Source organism: Mixophyes fleayi, chromosome 3, assembly GCF_038048845.1.
Source record: "Mixophyes fleayi isolate aMixFle1 chromosome 3, aMixFle1.hap1, whole genome shotgun sequence".
NCBI classification, from domain to species: domain Eukaryota; kingdom Metazoa; phylum Chordata; class Amphibia; order Anura; family Limnodynastidae; genus Mixophyes; species Mixophyes fleayi.
In genome coordinates, this window is record NC_134404.1 from 334,651,169 (window position 1) to 334,667,426 (window position 16,258).

Below are 16,258 nucleotides of genomic sequence, written 5' to 3' on the forward strand. Positions count from 1 at the left end.
TATGTGTACATTTAAAAAACAATGTTTTATCAACAAGGGCTTTGGTGCTAACAAAGACATATATATATAATACATAATCATAGACAGTGTTATAAACAGTGATGAAGCTCTCAAGAGTACACAAACCGCAGCACAGGGTGCCCTGACGATTGCTCCGTGCCAACTCTCATCTGGAAGACCAAGGGCTAGATTAACTAAACTGCGGGTTTTGAAAAAGTGGAGATGTTGCCTATAGCAACCAATCAGATTCTAGCTGTCATTTATTTAGTGCATTGTACAAAATGACAGCTAGAATCTGATTGGTTGCCATAGGCAACATCTCCACTTTTTCAAACCCGCAGCTTAGTAAATATACCCCCAACACTGACACTAGCTGCTCTCCTGCCCCTATTCAAATTCACCACTGGCCCAGGGTGTATTGGAGACATTGGACACATAAAATGGATGAGCTCCCGGATATATATATATATATATACTAGGATATTCTTAATGTCTACTAAACATAAAATACATTTTTACAGTTGCTCCTGATTGCAAACACATGTTATAGCATGCATAACAGACTGTCATCACTACTGATCAGGACTTAGACTGGCCCTGTAGCTGGAGCAAAAGATACGGAAGAAAATCAAGTAACTTTCAGACACTCAGAGCTGATTCGGACGTGGCTGCGGGCGCTTGAGTTTGGCACGTTCTTGCTGTAAATTGACTCCGGCAAAACGCCCCTTCCCGCCCAGTTCACTCCCTGAAATCAGAGTCTGTACTAAGTGTCCTTTGTGTTCATAGAGCTGACTTTACTGGCGCATGTTATCGGCAAACACAAAGTGATTTTGCTTACGATGCGCTCAAAATCGGAGGATGGATTAGGCCCTCAGAGTTAAAGTGATCAGTTATTTCATTCATTCATTTTCTAACAAAATAACAACTTAAAATGAGTTTCTGGTGTTGAAAATTCTTGCAACATAAGTACTAAGTCACCTAAGTACTACAACATAAGTACTAAGTCACCTAAGTACTACAACATAAGTACTAAGTCACCTAAGTACTACAACATAAGTACTAAGCTTCAGGTCACTTCAGGGGCAGATTCAAATCAGAGCGATATTCCTCAAAACTTCGCGGCTGCGAGCTGTTACCGTTACCTCTATGGGGGGCGTAAAATACAGGCGCTATCAATGATTGGTTGGTAGTTGAGATTGAGGCTCACCTACTGGCCGTCTCTTAATAACACCAGACAACAGCATTAGATACCACCATTCTTGTTATTTACACTGTCCGGAACGGTTTATCTCCTCGGACACACACATATTCTGCATTAACATCGAACTGCAAAGTTCTAAGGATCAGGATTAAGGTAGGAACACGTATTTACCAGGTTGGACTGGATACCTTAATATATATATTTTCTTTATTCGTTGCTAATAACAGCTAGGTTAAGAATATGGGACCTGTGATTATTTGAACATTTGTTACAAGTTTCGATACAAGTGATTGAACTAAACAAATAATATTATTATTAATAATAATAATAATAATAATAATAATAATAATAATAATAATAATAAAAATAATAATAATAACTATTTCTACATACACCTAACTAGATACAACAGTTTGTTGTTGGTTCTATACATTATTTTTTTTTTCAATTGCTTATTTAATATTAGTTGCATCATTTCTATACATATTTTTTTAACATTAGTTACTAGTAGGGAACTGGCTTGTTAGTTGGTACATTTATGGTTCCTGATTAACCCTATGGGTGCCTGAACATCATTCATATCCTTCCCTGTATGTTGGGCCCCCCCTCTCTTGCACATATACCGTATATATAGATATATATATATATATATATATATATATATATATATAGTGACAGAGGGAGTGGTTTACCACAGGCTTCTAAGAGAGGAATCAGCTAGACTGAGTTATACACAGGTATAGCAGTGCACCTAGGTTAAGGTATACAGGTGTAAGATAAGTGACAATGTAAAAGTATAAAATGTGATTTAACTTACACGCTTTGATAGTGTTTTTTTCCACAGCTACAGATGGCAGATGGGGGTTGTCTGCAAGAAGAAGTAATTAGAGAGCATCTGCAATGAACTCCTTTGTGAAGGCAAAGTGGAAGTGGCTCCTGTCCGTCAAGCTAAGGCTGTGGGAAGAGTCTCAAGTATAAAGACCTGGGTTGTGCACTTGTGCATGGCGACCAATGCCAAACAGTGGCCGGTGTCTAGACAGGAGGTTTATGTCTAGCCAGTGATAAATGTATGCTGTTTATTGTGGTAGAACTATAAAAGTACCATTTATTTCAACAGGAAGCTGTCTGTGACTGATGTTTGCCGGGTGCCCATGTCACAAGAAGGGTGGCCTTGTCACATATATATATATATATATATATATATATATATATGTGTGCACAGTTAAGCATGCTAAGCAAACCTTTTATAGGTGTTGCTGGCGTGTGCTCATTCCTTCGTGCATTAGTTAAAGTTGAGAGATTGAGAGTAGGCAATCTTCATTTTACAGATTCTGGAATTTCTGTTAAATTAATGTGCAAAAGAGGTCTGATTTGCAGCATTAGAGCCAGACTTACTGCTTGTAAAAGCATTGTCTACAATCCGACTCATGTAACCAATAAAGATTTGTCCTTTTTTTTCACTACAGTATTTCTAAAAAATGTTTTTGTATGATCTAAGGTCACACCGAGACAATGAATATAAGTTACTTAATTCTGCTGAAGAATTCACGTCTGTTTCCAATTCTGCTACACAACAGAAAGTGCAGGGGCAAACGCAGGATTTGTAGAGGGGGTTTCCACACACCACGCTGCTAGTGGGCGTGACCAGCATGCATGGGGGCGTGGCTATAATATTAGACAGTGCTTGGCTGCTCTCCAACTCTTCCTATCCCCATAATATACATGGGCAATGCTGCGTGCACTACTGTTAGGTGCATGCAGCTCTCCCATTCAAGCAGAGCTGTGTGAAGCAGGAGCAGGGTCCAGTCACCTCAATTATACAGTGCCCCAGCCTTGGAGGGGGGTTTCCAGGCAATAAGAACCCCCCCCCCCCTCGTTTGCCTATGAAGTGAAATCAAAGATCTATATATAAAAATAAATAAGTAACAAAGTACACTTGTCAGTGATTGGCAGTGAAATATTCAACGTTGATCTGAAGGAGGTTATAAAAAGAGGTTTTAGGTATGGAATGGCCAAGATCAATTTAAAAGTTTTTAAATGATCTCAGAGGTTCTGTATAGTTAGACTGTTTGATGATCATTGTTGGGAGTTGATTCTTGGCTCTATGACGGGGATAATTTAAACGGGTGCCATACAATACCGTTAAACTGCACGTTTATTTTGTTTCTGTCAATGGTTCACTGTAATTGTAAATAAAATAAACATGTCTGCTTGTTTTATTTAGTCATTTAAATGTCGGCTAACTCTCAGTGATCCCCAAAAGCCAGTTGGCAGCTGGCCATAAAGAGATAAGAGGCAGCCAGAATTCTTACCAAGCACAACGCGGGCTCCTTGAGACGGGTAGGGCTGCTGCCCGCCCTCCCTTCATGGCCCACAGCCAATTGGCAGCTGGAGATTACGCCGTGGTGCAGACATTCCTATTGCTCTGAAAGGAAGGGGCAAATCCACTGGACTGTAACAGCGAGACAGCAGGGTAAATATACCGGGGCGGTCAGGGGGTTCTGGCGACACTGTGCTGGTTAAAATGTGTCTGTAACAAAGTCCTGGAAGTTGGATAACGGAGCTGGGGTGGGAGACATCAGAGCTTATTATATTCTGATTAATGAGTGCTGGTCAAAGCTGCTAATTACAGGTCAATGGTTGATAGATACGGATCATATGAGTGCTGGATTACATTGTAGCATAAAGGTTCTAGGAGGTGGGCCGGGAGACCCAGGGCTAGATTTACTAAGCTGCGGGTTTGAAAAAGTGGGGATGTTGCCTATAGCAACCAATCAGATTCTAGCTGTCATTTTGTAGAATGCACTAAATAAACGAAAGCTAGAATCTGATTGGTTGCTATAGGCAACATCTCCACTTTTTCAAACCCGCAGTTTAGTAAATCTATCCCCTAATGTTAATACTGCCCGACTTTTAGTATTGATCATCTGCACAATAAAATTCATCTTTTTCTGCATATTAGGTGCTATTTTTATCACCTGTTATTATTTCCTCAACCATATTAGTTATAAGTTAAGTTATAAGTTAGGCCTTATTGTAAAGAGAAAAAAAAAAGTGCCTTAATCCTGTAAATATGGCAAATGTGGGATACAGAGAGCTCCAAGTACCGTATCACAAGAAGAAGTGTAGATACACTGACTCAGCCGCAAACTGTCCCTGGAAATGATTTATACAGGTTTGGTTTCTAAGTAATGGATGAGTTCACGGGAGGGGTCAGTGAGCCCTTAGTAACTGATCTCTAAAGTGAAAAACAGGGAGAGGACAGAGGTAAAAGGTCAGTCTAATGGGGGACTTGCATGAAGGACTGTAATCTCTGCCACAATTATTCACAATCTGAAGGATTTTTTTGTAACACAGCAATATTCAGACTGATACATAAATACACAATCCTGAAACACGTGCTTCCACCCTTCATAGACCCTTTCCCATACCGATTTTGGTGGAACTCCACAAGGGGTTGGGCTTACCAAAAAGTGGGTGTGGTTTTACCTCAACTTGCTCATTTGTGAGTGGGACGGGGGTGGAGCTCATTTTGTCCCGATTTTGTGATTCTAAATTTTGGGAGGTATGATTTCCACTAAAGCACCACTCAAAGTGTATAGTGATTTCAAGCTTCATATATTTGGGGGGGGGGAGGGGCTTTAGCATTCCTTAAAATGTTGTACTTATGATAAATAAATGTGTCAAATAAGTTACAGTGACTTATTCAACTCATCTAACTTCTCGTTCACACATCTCCCTTTGTTTCGTCATGTACGACTGTATAAATATGAATGTCTGTTATTTATTATGTATATATGTATATATATATGTATGCTACACACTGTGGACGTCACCTTACAAAATTACAAGACAAAAAAACCCCACTAAGAAAAGGAGTAACAAGTGCAAAGTAATAAAAAATACCTTAGGATTAAGAACTCTGCCCCAAAGAGCTTACTATCTAAACGGGTGATACATACAGCAGGGAATGGAGAGGTAACTAGCGCTGAACTTCGGCATACAAATTCACAAGTGCAGCGTTGTTTAAGTGGTGATACAGGTATAGGCAGAGATGGCAGCAATTTAACCAGGTTAAGAGGTAATATTTGAAAGATAGAAATGGATTTAAACAGAGCTTCAGAGGTTAGGAGAAGCCAAAGAAAAAAGATTTATGGTGCAAGTTGGTAGTAGCAGAAAATGGTGTAGAAATGAGGAAGCTTCGAGAGGAACTAAGGATCTGTTTCAATAACCTCTTGCGAAACTCCTACTCAAAATAAACAGTACACAGAAATGGAAGTACACAGAGGTTATGAATCTTTTGCACAAGAGGACATTTGTGAATGAATATGCACTGGAAGTTGCATAACCTCTTGTATTGTTCAGGGAATGTTCCTACACTAAGGGGTATATTTACTACGTGTGCTGAGTGCTTACTTCGGGCAGCGACCATTATGTTTCGTTACACAACTGACGTGTGTGGGTGTGTGTACAGTGATTGACTATGTAATGTGAGTTCCGCACATTTTTTCTTACAAAAAAAGCATTGCCGAGGAGTATTAAGAAAGTGTAATCAGGGCAGCCGAGGTCAAACCGGATGAGCCAAACTGAACCGATATGTGAGGCAGAGGAAAGCCAGCAACAGACAGTCAGCTCCAAACGATACCTAGGGGTGACGAGAGGAGCAGGCACAAACTACCAGGGACTCAACCTGCTTGGGGGCGTTGACTTGCCTGTGTAGAGTGAGGAGCTACCAACCTGGCGTGGCCACATGGAAGGAACCACAAGAAGTTGCTGTACCGGGGCCTGAAAATTCTCTTGATGGCCCTGATGGTACCAATACGATAGGCAAGAGATTAGTCAGGAAACAGGATCTCCAACGGAACTAGGAGCACCAAGGAACAAGCAGCACTAAGGACCAGACCAGATGATCTAATATCTGGCACTGGATCGGTGCCAGTGTCTGCCTTATATAGACAGCCCAATCAAGGTCAGTGACGTCAAACTGACCGCTGATACAAGAACCAAAGAAGTTTCCATCGCAAGCAGAGCAGAGCTTTCCACATTCATTTTAATAGCTCATTATTATCTCCGGGGTTTCGGCTGGTAAATAATTAAATGTAAAATTCAGCCAGTCTGCCCCCTGAGGTCTACATATGGCACTAAAGAGGGGGAGAACAAGGGTGGGGACCCCTTCAAGAGCAGAAACTGGCATTAGGCTAGACAGCCTCATCTGGTGTCCACTATTAACATGGAAACCTGCAGCGTAGTCTGTGATAGCGGGAACCAGACCCAGGCTCGTCAGCGCGTGGCTGGAGCCTCTATGGAGAGGGAGGAGTCCGCCACTAAAGTGTCTTGAGCACCCTCCCTCCCAAAGTCTACCAACCCCACACTGAAATTAGAAGGGCACTTCCCGTCACCCCCCCCCCCCCCCACTGGGGAAATTAGGAATACTAGGACCCCTATAGAGGGACTGCAATGATCCCAGTATATTCTTAAAGACCTAAGACATCATACAGCTATAGTATAAAAAAGTAAATTAAAAACCAATACACATTAATAAAAATAAAATTGAATAAACTCAAAAAGAATATCCTTAATTATTATGCCAAAGGAAAATCCATATCATATCAACTACTAATCCAAAGAAAGAAATTTCAAACCCAAGGGGCATATTCAATTAGCTTCCGGGATCACGGCATTGCGCGCGATCGCGCACATAAAGTGCAAGTACGGTACCGCCACATCGCAAATCTGCGGTGTACAGGAATCGAGAAGGAGATGGGCGCGCATAGCCGCAATCCCGGAAGCTAATTGAATATGCCCCCAAAAGTTAATGTCCATAATTGCAATCCAAAGGGAAAACCAAGCAATATATCGTTGTTTTAATCAGATATCCAAGGCAGATCTTCTTTTAATTGAAAGGGTTATCCAATTGAAAGAAAACAAAATAACAACGTACTAAATGACAGTTCTGTTGCAGAATGACAGAAGAATCAATTGACAACCAAAGAGACTTCCTTTAGATGCTCAGCCAATCGTAACTAGTTCTCCCACTCTAGCCACGATGTGATTGGCCGTCAGTAAGGGGACTATGTGTTTTGATCACACATTAACAGATATTAACTGAATCTTGAAGTTTGAAAAGTGACCAGAGCTGTGCAGCTCCATTCATGTCTATGGCCCATGCATTTCAATGATGTTTCTAGTGCACAATTTCATTGAAACACTGAAATGAATGGGCCATAGGAATGAATGGGCCATGTATAAATAACTGGGCAAAATACAGCACGATGCTTGGTAAATTGATCATTTTAATCCCTAACGTTTATGTACACAATGCTCTCCCATAGAGATCAATGGACTTTTTCAAGTCCTGCGACATCATCATCATCAACATTTATTTATATAGCGCCAGCAGATTCCGTAGCGCTTTACAATTGGGAACAAACAGAAATAAAACAATACTGGGTAATACATAAAGACGTAGAGGTAAGAGGGCCCTGCTCGCAAGCCTACAATCTATGGGACAATGGTCTGATACACAAGGGTAAGTGTTACATCATATTGAATATTTGTCCAGCTAGAATGCAAAGGTTACAAAGTATTTTGTGGGCTGTGTAATCAGTCACACAACTATGTTGGTCAGAGGGTTGTTGTCTTGTGTTAGCTGTGTAGAGAGTGGTAATAGGGTAACCTAGGGAGATTAAGAGGGTGGTAGATGAATACTATAAGCTTGCCTGAAAAGGTGGGTTTTCAGAGAACGCTTGAAGGTTTGAAGACTAGAGGAAGTCTTACTGTGTGAGGGAGAAAATTCCATAAAGTGGGTGCAGCCCGAAAAATGTCCTTTAACCGAGAATGGGAGGAAGTGATGACAGTAGAAGAGAGACGCAACATGCTTTGGGACACACTGAAACAGAACAATCAGTGTCCAAAAAACCATGCTGCATCCTCCCCATACACATGAATGCAAATGGATATGGACACACAGAGGTTAGTTAATGTATCAAACTTGGAGATTTTGCCGGGCCAGTTTTAAAAAGGCGGGTTTTAATGAATTTACTGCTTTAAATATGGGTGGCAAAATTGCAGAAATTGGCAATTTGACAAAACCAGAGTTTGATACACTAGTCACCCAGAAAAATAATATGTGTTTAATTTTTAACAGTCCAATGCAGCATTGACGACCAGCTTTATTAACCTGCCGTTCTGTGGGTAACATTCTCAATAAGACACTGCTACAGATATTAATCTTCCCTCAGAAGAGGGTTTGACATTTGGGGACATTATCTTATATACAGATTTTATATTTTCTGTTTAAAAATTAACTCCTTTTCCTTTCCACAAAATATTAAAGCTGGGGGAGAACATCCTTCCACTAATGTCACAAGACCGCATCCCTGTGTATAAATGTTCTGTTAGAAATCAGCCCCATCACACTCTTACACCAGGAACAGTGAGTTCTAGTTTCAAATATATTTATATGTATTTTCCCTACAATATAATAACACATGTAAAAGACATAATTCAAATGCCGGGTTGCATGTTCCATAAAGTTAAGGATATGTTTACATTTTGCCCTCCATCCTCAGGCTCATTGGATGACGTATCGCCCTCGCCACACGCCTCTCAGTTCTGCTCTTTTCCCACTAGAGTGTAAGCTCTTGAGCAAGACCCTCCATAACCTTTGTTTGTACATCTGGATTTATTTTGTCTGCCTTGTATGTCCCTGTTTTATGTACACTGTTTTCCTGCTGTAGGGCATTGTGATGCCTTACAGTAATAATAATAATAATAGTAATAATAATATTAATAAACATATAATAAACAATAATAATAGGAATGCACTTAATGGGCTAGGGATGGTTTTTCACTAAAGCAAGGGATTATTACAGATGACTTGTGTGCTGGCAAATGAGCTTCTCCCCTGTAGAATAGCGCATTTATAGCCCACAGTGAGAATAATTCTCTTATACTCGGCACATAGAACACTTTACTATAAAAGTAGGATCTAGCACATACATACATGCAAATAAAACATGGGACAAATGTTCATACTCTTCTATTGAGTATATTGAGGTAAAGAGCACTCAGTACGATGTAGAAGGAGGCAGATCTTACACTAATCTCTCCCTGTACATAGCGGCTTGTCAGCGTCCCAGTTTTTCCTGTTAGTCCACTCGCACATGGAGTACTCTTGGGGAAGAGTCTCTTTAGACTTGAACTCACACAACTTCCCTCTCTGTCCGGCAGTGATTTGGACAATCGACAAGTACAATTCATTATGGACAGGATTGAGTTTATACTCACCCATAATTACTTTTGTCATGAGGGATCATTTTATCATCAGGAAAAAAGGGACTGCAATGGGCAACGGTTTTGCACCAAGTTATGCAAATCTTTTTATGTCACAATGGGAAGAGGAAAACATATGGCTTAATGAAGGTTATAAAAAAAATGTCTTGTTTGTTGGTACAGATATATAGATGACGTATTTTTCATCTAGAATGGGAGTCAACAGACAGCGGACTATTTCCTCAGTCAAATTAACAATAATGAGATAAATCTGGAATTTACAGCTAATACCAGTACACAAGAAGTCCAATTTCTAGATTTAGAGATTTATATAGAAGAGGGTAACATCTTGGACACAGACATTCATCAAACTTGTAGACTGCAATAATTTCTTACCAACAAATAGCAACCAGCATCCCCTCTGGATTAAGAATATACCTAAGGGCCAATTTAGACGCATCATGTAAGTATGTGCTAGATCCAACTTTTATAGTAAAGTGTTCTATGCGCCCGAGTATAAGAGAATTATTCTCTTTGTTTCTTCTGATCACAGTTTCACGATATTTGACATCACTTAAAGGAGTAGCGCCTATTTTTCCTTATTCTTATAGTTCACAGTGAACCTCCTAAAATTGTTTCTGCCTCTCCACATATTGAGGCAGATTTTCACTTTGCGCAGGCTGCTTCCAATGCAATCACGGAAACTTCTCTGTCTTTAATAGAGGGCATCCCTCCCAACAGTTCAGTCCCCGTCCGTGGGACAGGGGGCGTAGCTGTACCCCCCAGAGGGCTGCCTAGCGCTGTAAAGAACTAGGCTGCCCATTAAAAGTTTCCATTCCCCTCCAAACACTGCAGAACCTGGCGCACCACACCCGTCCAGGGAATGGAACAGGAATCCCGATGTTCCCAGACATAGGGGCTGTCCAACCAAAATCGGGACAGTTGGGAGGTATGTTAGAGGGTATTCTGTATGGCAATAAAATTATTCTGCTCTCCACATTTATGCAAATCTAACAGTAATGTAAACAATGAGATGTATTATTCAACAGGAAGAAAGAATAACCACACTTGCTTGGGTAAGACATAAAACATATTTTGCCATTGAATATTTAATCTGAACGCCTTGTGTAACTAGATTCTTATCCTGCTAAGAGGAGAACAGAACTTGGCATTCCATCAAGATTTTAAGCCTATGTGATATTTGTATGCTGAGTCTATCATTTATTGTGTTTTTTTTAGTAGTGTGAAATAACCTGATCTTAATTAGGTGGGGATATATCCAGGACAAGGATAATAGCTGCAAGTAAACATAAAACTTCTGACACAAAAGTACCTATCCTTTCTTATAACTTGTTCAGTTGAGAGGAATAGTATCGAGGTACATACGTTTAATGCAATGGTTCCCAAACTGTGCGCCTAGGCTCCCTGGGGTGCCTCAGCGATCTCACAGGGGTGCCTCAGCCAGGGCCAGTGGTAAGGAAGGCAGGGGAATACTTGGTAATTATTTTGGCCTAGGGGTGCCTTGAAAAAATTATGGAGACCCTAAGGGTGCCTTGAACTGAAAAAGTTTGGGATCCACTGGTTTAATGAAAATGCTGTCAGACTTGTTTTTTAATTAACTGTAAAAAAAAACAAAAAACACATTTGCTCTGTTTAGAAAGATCTCAATAGTTAAGATCACCCATGAACTCCGCCGTGACAAACTAGCTGGAAACGGCAGCCAGTTTTTGATTGGGTGAGTCCTTGCTCGTCTAATCAGGGGCTGGCTGTCATTTGAAGCCTGTACATTTGATCCCTCTCTCTTCTATTACTGCTAAGAGGCAGGAGCGTGAGTAAGGAAAATGTTTATTCAAAGTAGAAAACCTTGTAACGGAAAAGTCTGCTTTGACCGGCTCCCCAGTATCGCCACTGTTGAGAGTGAGAAATGTGATTTTGCCAAGCTGACGCCATCTTGTTGCCTTATAGCCATTTTGTTCTCTTATAGCTTAAAGACAGATTAGATACATCTAGTTTGTAGGAGTTATTCATTGTTTGCAGGAGTCTGTGTCCATGACCTTGAATATAGCAGAAACAGGAGATAAACCAACTCCCCCCTGGGGAGTATTCCTGTGTGAAAATGAAAGAATGTAGAAACATCTGTGTAAAGGGAGCATGAGTGGTTAAAACCTTTTGGGGCGTAGTTTTCTGTAATACGTGATTTTTGCTATATAGATATGGACTTGTAACTAATAAATCACCCTATTTTACAAATCCTCAGCAAACATTAGCTGGAGCCATTTGGTTTCACCCACTCAGTTACATAGAATAAGATCTCATTATCATGTTATCTCACTGCCTTGTTTTCACTAGAATGCAGGAAAGAATGCAGAGAGATTTATCATGGCGGGGGTAAATGTTATGTTAAGCACTTTCGGGTTAATGAAAATAACTGAATGCTATACAGAGAAAAGAATGTTATCAGCTTTTAATATAATGTTATACGAAGCAATGTTACATTATTCACAGACTCACCCAGGTTTCACTAAAATGTATTGATTTATATGAATAATTGGGAATAACTGTTATCTAAGTAAATATTTAAAGTATCACCAAACTACCTGGTACATATAGATCCTGTTTTTACTTTGCTTGGAAGCTATACAAGGAATCCCCAATAGGACTGTGCAGTGCTCAGATTATCTATTTATTTGTGGCACCCAAAAGGGGACAGACTTCCCAATTTGGGGGCTTGGTCTCGGGGGTAAATGTGGGGCCATGGATGGGAAGGTCAGGAGTCTGGGTGATTGCATCTGGCATAGGCTGAGGGTCCTGCACTCACCCCAATCACTAAAGCTGGGTACACACTACAGAATTTTCCACCAACTTTTTATGCAGAGCGATTTTACATGCGATCGATGGTTCGATCGCTCGGTCCATGGACTGCATACACACTAGCTTTGTTTTAGACGATAAAGGGAAGAGCGGACGTCCCGTTAGCGACTTTTTACAGCCATGTTGTCGTGAGCAATGACTGTAATTTCGTACACACTGAAGCAACTGCACTTTTCCTGCTTGCTGTGGCAAGAAAACTGCAGGTACGGAACCAAAGAGAAAAAAGTAGAAAGAGTAGATCTTGTTGGAGCAATGACTTTATAAGTTTAATAGTTTATAAAGGGTAAATATGAATAGATTCACAACATAGATGCAAAGGGTAATAACACACGTGCTTTATACAAGTGTAATGGTCTGCAGCCAGACAGGTGCAATACACATCTATACAAAACACAAGCCTGAGATGTGCGGATACCGCACCACGTGGGACTGGTAAAGGCATCACAAATTTACATACACACGCCCCCCAGGTCTAGGAAGTATCGGAAGATTGTTGTGGATTGGTCGGAAGTTTATACACACTACACAACGGAAATGTGATTGGAACGAAAATATTTAACGGTACGACCAACCAAATGAGGGGACAATCGTCCATTTGGGCAGACTTTCGACCATCGTGACACTGCACACACTGACCCGACTTTTGAACGAGCGGTCGTATGTCGGCTGATTGAGCCGATTATTGGATGAAAACCCTGTAGTGTGTACCCAGCTTAAGCTGGCTCGCCTGCTTGGATGCTCACCAGCTTAGTCCATAAGTATCCCCTCTCATTTAAGGAGAGGCAGGGAGTTTGCCCCACTACCGTCCCTGGTTATATCTTCAAGAAGGTAATAATATTGGACTCTCTCAGAGTCTCTGAACTGTATTATTATAAAATACTGTGTTTTTAAAATTAAATACCAGTGTGAACTTTCCTTCATTGATTTCATCCAGCAGGACCCACGACCCCTCTCAAGTATTTATAGCTGTGTTCACGGTATCTCCAAGAGCTTTATGTAGAGTCAATAAAAATATAAGGCTTCAAAATATTTATCCTTGGCTGGAGTGGATCTTCCTGACCACACTAATGTTTATAACAAAGATGATTCAGCCAACCACAGTGCTGTAGAAACTAAGGAACTTATTTCATAACATCCTATTACAAGTCCCTAAACACAGACACACAGGGTGACCAAGGGGTACACAGAGGCAAAACATAAAGTTCTGATGTCAGGGAATTGAGCAATGAAGCATCAGACAGTGAGTAGAATGCTTGCTGAGTTTTATCAATGATTAGCGTGGATACTGACTGAATATGGAGTAAGTAACCTTTGCAGTAAAGTCCATCATTGATATAATCATACTTGCCAATTTGATTTCTGGTGGCAAGTGTTGGAGGGGGCCTGGTGGCGGACTGGCTTTAATATCCCTGCCCGCTGGCACAATTTGTGGCAATGCTCTGCGGGACTTAATAACGCGATTCACACTGTTAAGCGCCACCTCCTCCAAGATCCAGGAGGGTGTCGGCACTCACAGAAGTCCAGGGGGACTCTCAGAAGTTCTGGACCCTCCAGGAATCTCAGGCAAGTATGAATAAAATATTCTAAATGATACACAGACAATGTGACAATCACTACACATCACTTCAAGCAACATAATAAAAAAAAAACTTCAAACACAAAAAAGTGACCCCCTTATACCCTTATTTGTAAATGTGACAAATTTATAATCAATGAATAGAGCTGGGACGATAAGAGACTGTTATGGATATTTCAGAAATAATCCAAAAACGAAGTCTCTCCAGAATATTCTCAAATTATTATGTATGCGCAATACAGACCACTCAATTCAAATAGAAAAATGGTAATTTCATATTTTATTCCCTAAAACCACAAACTAATACGTAGATAAAAGCATCATATAAGACCTTAGACCAATAATATCACTCCATATATCAGGATGTCTCAACATCTCCCACCATTCCCCAGATATAGGCATACATTTTTATTATTATTATTACCATGTATTTATATAGCGCCACTAATTCCGCAGCGCTGTACAGAGAACTCACTCACATCAGTCCCTGCCCCATTGGAGCTTACAGTCTAAATTCCCTAACATACACACACACACACACACACACACACACACACACACACACACACACATGCACACACAGACCAGGGTCAATTTGTTAGCAGCCAATTAACCTACCAGTATGTTTTTGGAGTGTGGGAGGAAACCGGAGCACCCGGAGGAAACCCACGCAAACACGGGGAGAACATACAAACAAGTAGACCTTGCCATATCTTGTCAGACATTAACTTACTGTACCACAGCTTCCCTGTTCTCTGATATTATCAACGGAGGGCACATTTTGTTTTAAATACGTTACGCTACGCAATATACTTTAGACAAGTTTCCTCACACACCTTAAGCAACTTTGAAAAATGGAAAACCTTAATTTGTCAATATATATGTACTTTAGCTTGTTTAACTCATCCTATTATTTATAACCAGCGTTAATTCAACTTCCATTTTTGTGTGAATCGATTATCCGTATCAAGTCAATTCATTCTGCCGTAAAACCGGGCAGCGGAAGGACTTCCAGGGACATAACAACATGAATATGTCACAGAACGATTTGGAATCTTTCACTCATCTGTACACTGTCATGTTCTGGGATGTTTCTTTAAACTTAAAAAAAACTTTTCAAAGCTACCACACCATAGAAATGAATGGTGAATTTGTCCTAAAAACTTCACAGTAATAAACTTTATAAGCTATACTCTAATGACACTATAACACAGAGGCTGTATTGCAGACACAAATATATGTCCCATATAGTAAACTGCATGCAGAGTTATACCAGCTGTGCACAGACACACTGGTAACAGGACAGGAAGGCTCAGGTTACAGATATATTCCAGCAGCAACAAATCAATAAAGGATTCAATTACACAACAGCCAAAGGCAGCAATTTTCTGTCTGGAGCTTTAAGGAAAGCCCAAGTGTGCCAAGAGGCTGCCCAGCTCTGTGCCACATGCATGCATTATGTACATACCTGCAGCTGGCATCGGGGGCACAAGGGTCTCAGTCCAATCTTGCACCGTGTTTGCAGCAGCTGGAGACATTCCTGCCTTCCCTGTCTCACACTACACTCGTGCCTTGCACAATCTCTCGTGTGAAAGGAGGATGGTGTGAGAGACTTCCAGTGAGGTAACTTCAATCTCCTCCCCTGCCAGCCTCCCTTCACCCCCACTGTCACCCACTACTGACCTGCAGGATGTTACCAGTCAAGGATCTGGGGGAAGCTGCTTATGTAAAGGAAGGAGATTCATCTTTTTGCTGCAAGCTCTGGGTACAACTCACATCCAGAAGAGGGAATTTAAACAGGGAAGTAACATGGCGTCTGTTTACTGCAGCCAATGCCCCTGGGGTTAGATGGAATTACTTCTAACACAAGGACCCAGCTCCACAGACTGCATACATTAACTCTTCTGCAGGGAACAAGTTTATTTTGCAACCGTGCAATAAAATAAGTTGGTTAATAAGTTGGAAACGTCTCAGGCTGGGTACACACTGCAGGTTTATCACCCGATTATCGTGCCAGTCACAAAATAAGCGACCGTTAGTGTGTACGGTCCCACGATCGTGTTTTATTGCACCAAAGCACAACGTATCCTTTGATTTTTAAACTGAACTGATAATCTCGTTCGTTAATGGAACAATGTCATTCCAATCCTGCAGTGTGTACACACTCACGTCCGGCAGTGTAGACGGATCTCCATAAAGTTTACAGAGTCACCATCTTTTCAGCCGATGGTTATGACAGATGAATTGCACAGATCTGAAGGTAAAACGTTTATAGAGCGTAGACATGAATCCAGTGGCGGATCCAGGGGGGGCTTGCTGCCGGCGGCTGCACACTG

The 16,258-nt window shown here is 40.9% G+C and overlaps 1 protein-coding gene across 3 annotated transcripts in view; it reads right to left on the minus strand.

The window, feature by feature from the left end:
• TLR5 (toll like receptor 5) overlaps window positions 1-15,691 on the minus strand; it is a 32,381-nt gene extending 16,690 nt beyond the window's left edge. The window contains exon 1 of one of the 3 annotated variants that reach the window (XM_075204305.1): window positions 15,606-15,691. The gene's annotated coding sequence lies outside the window, so the exon portion shown is untranslated. Of the gene's footprint in view, window positions 1-2,018; window positions 2,148-15,390; window positions 15,578-15,605 lie in introns of those variants that run through there. The other 2 variants (XM_075204304.1, XM_075204306.1) reach the window with 2 other exon arrangements.
• Window positions 15,692-16,258: the final 567 nt, after the last annotated feature.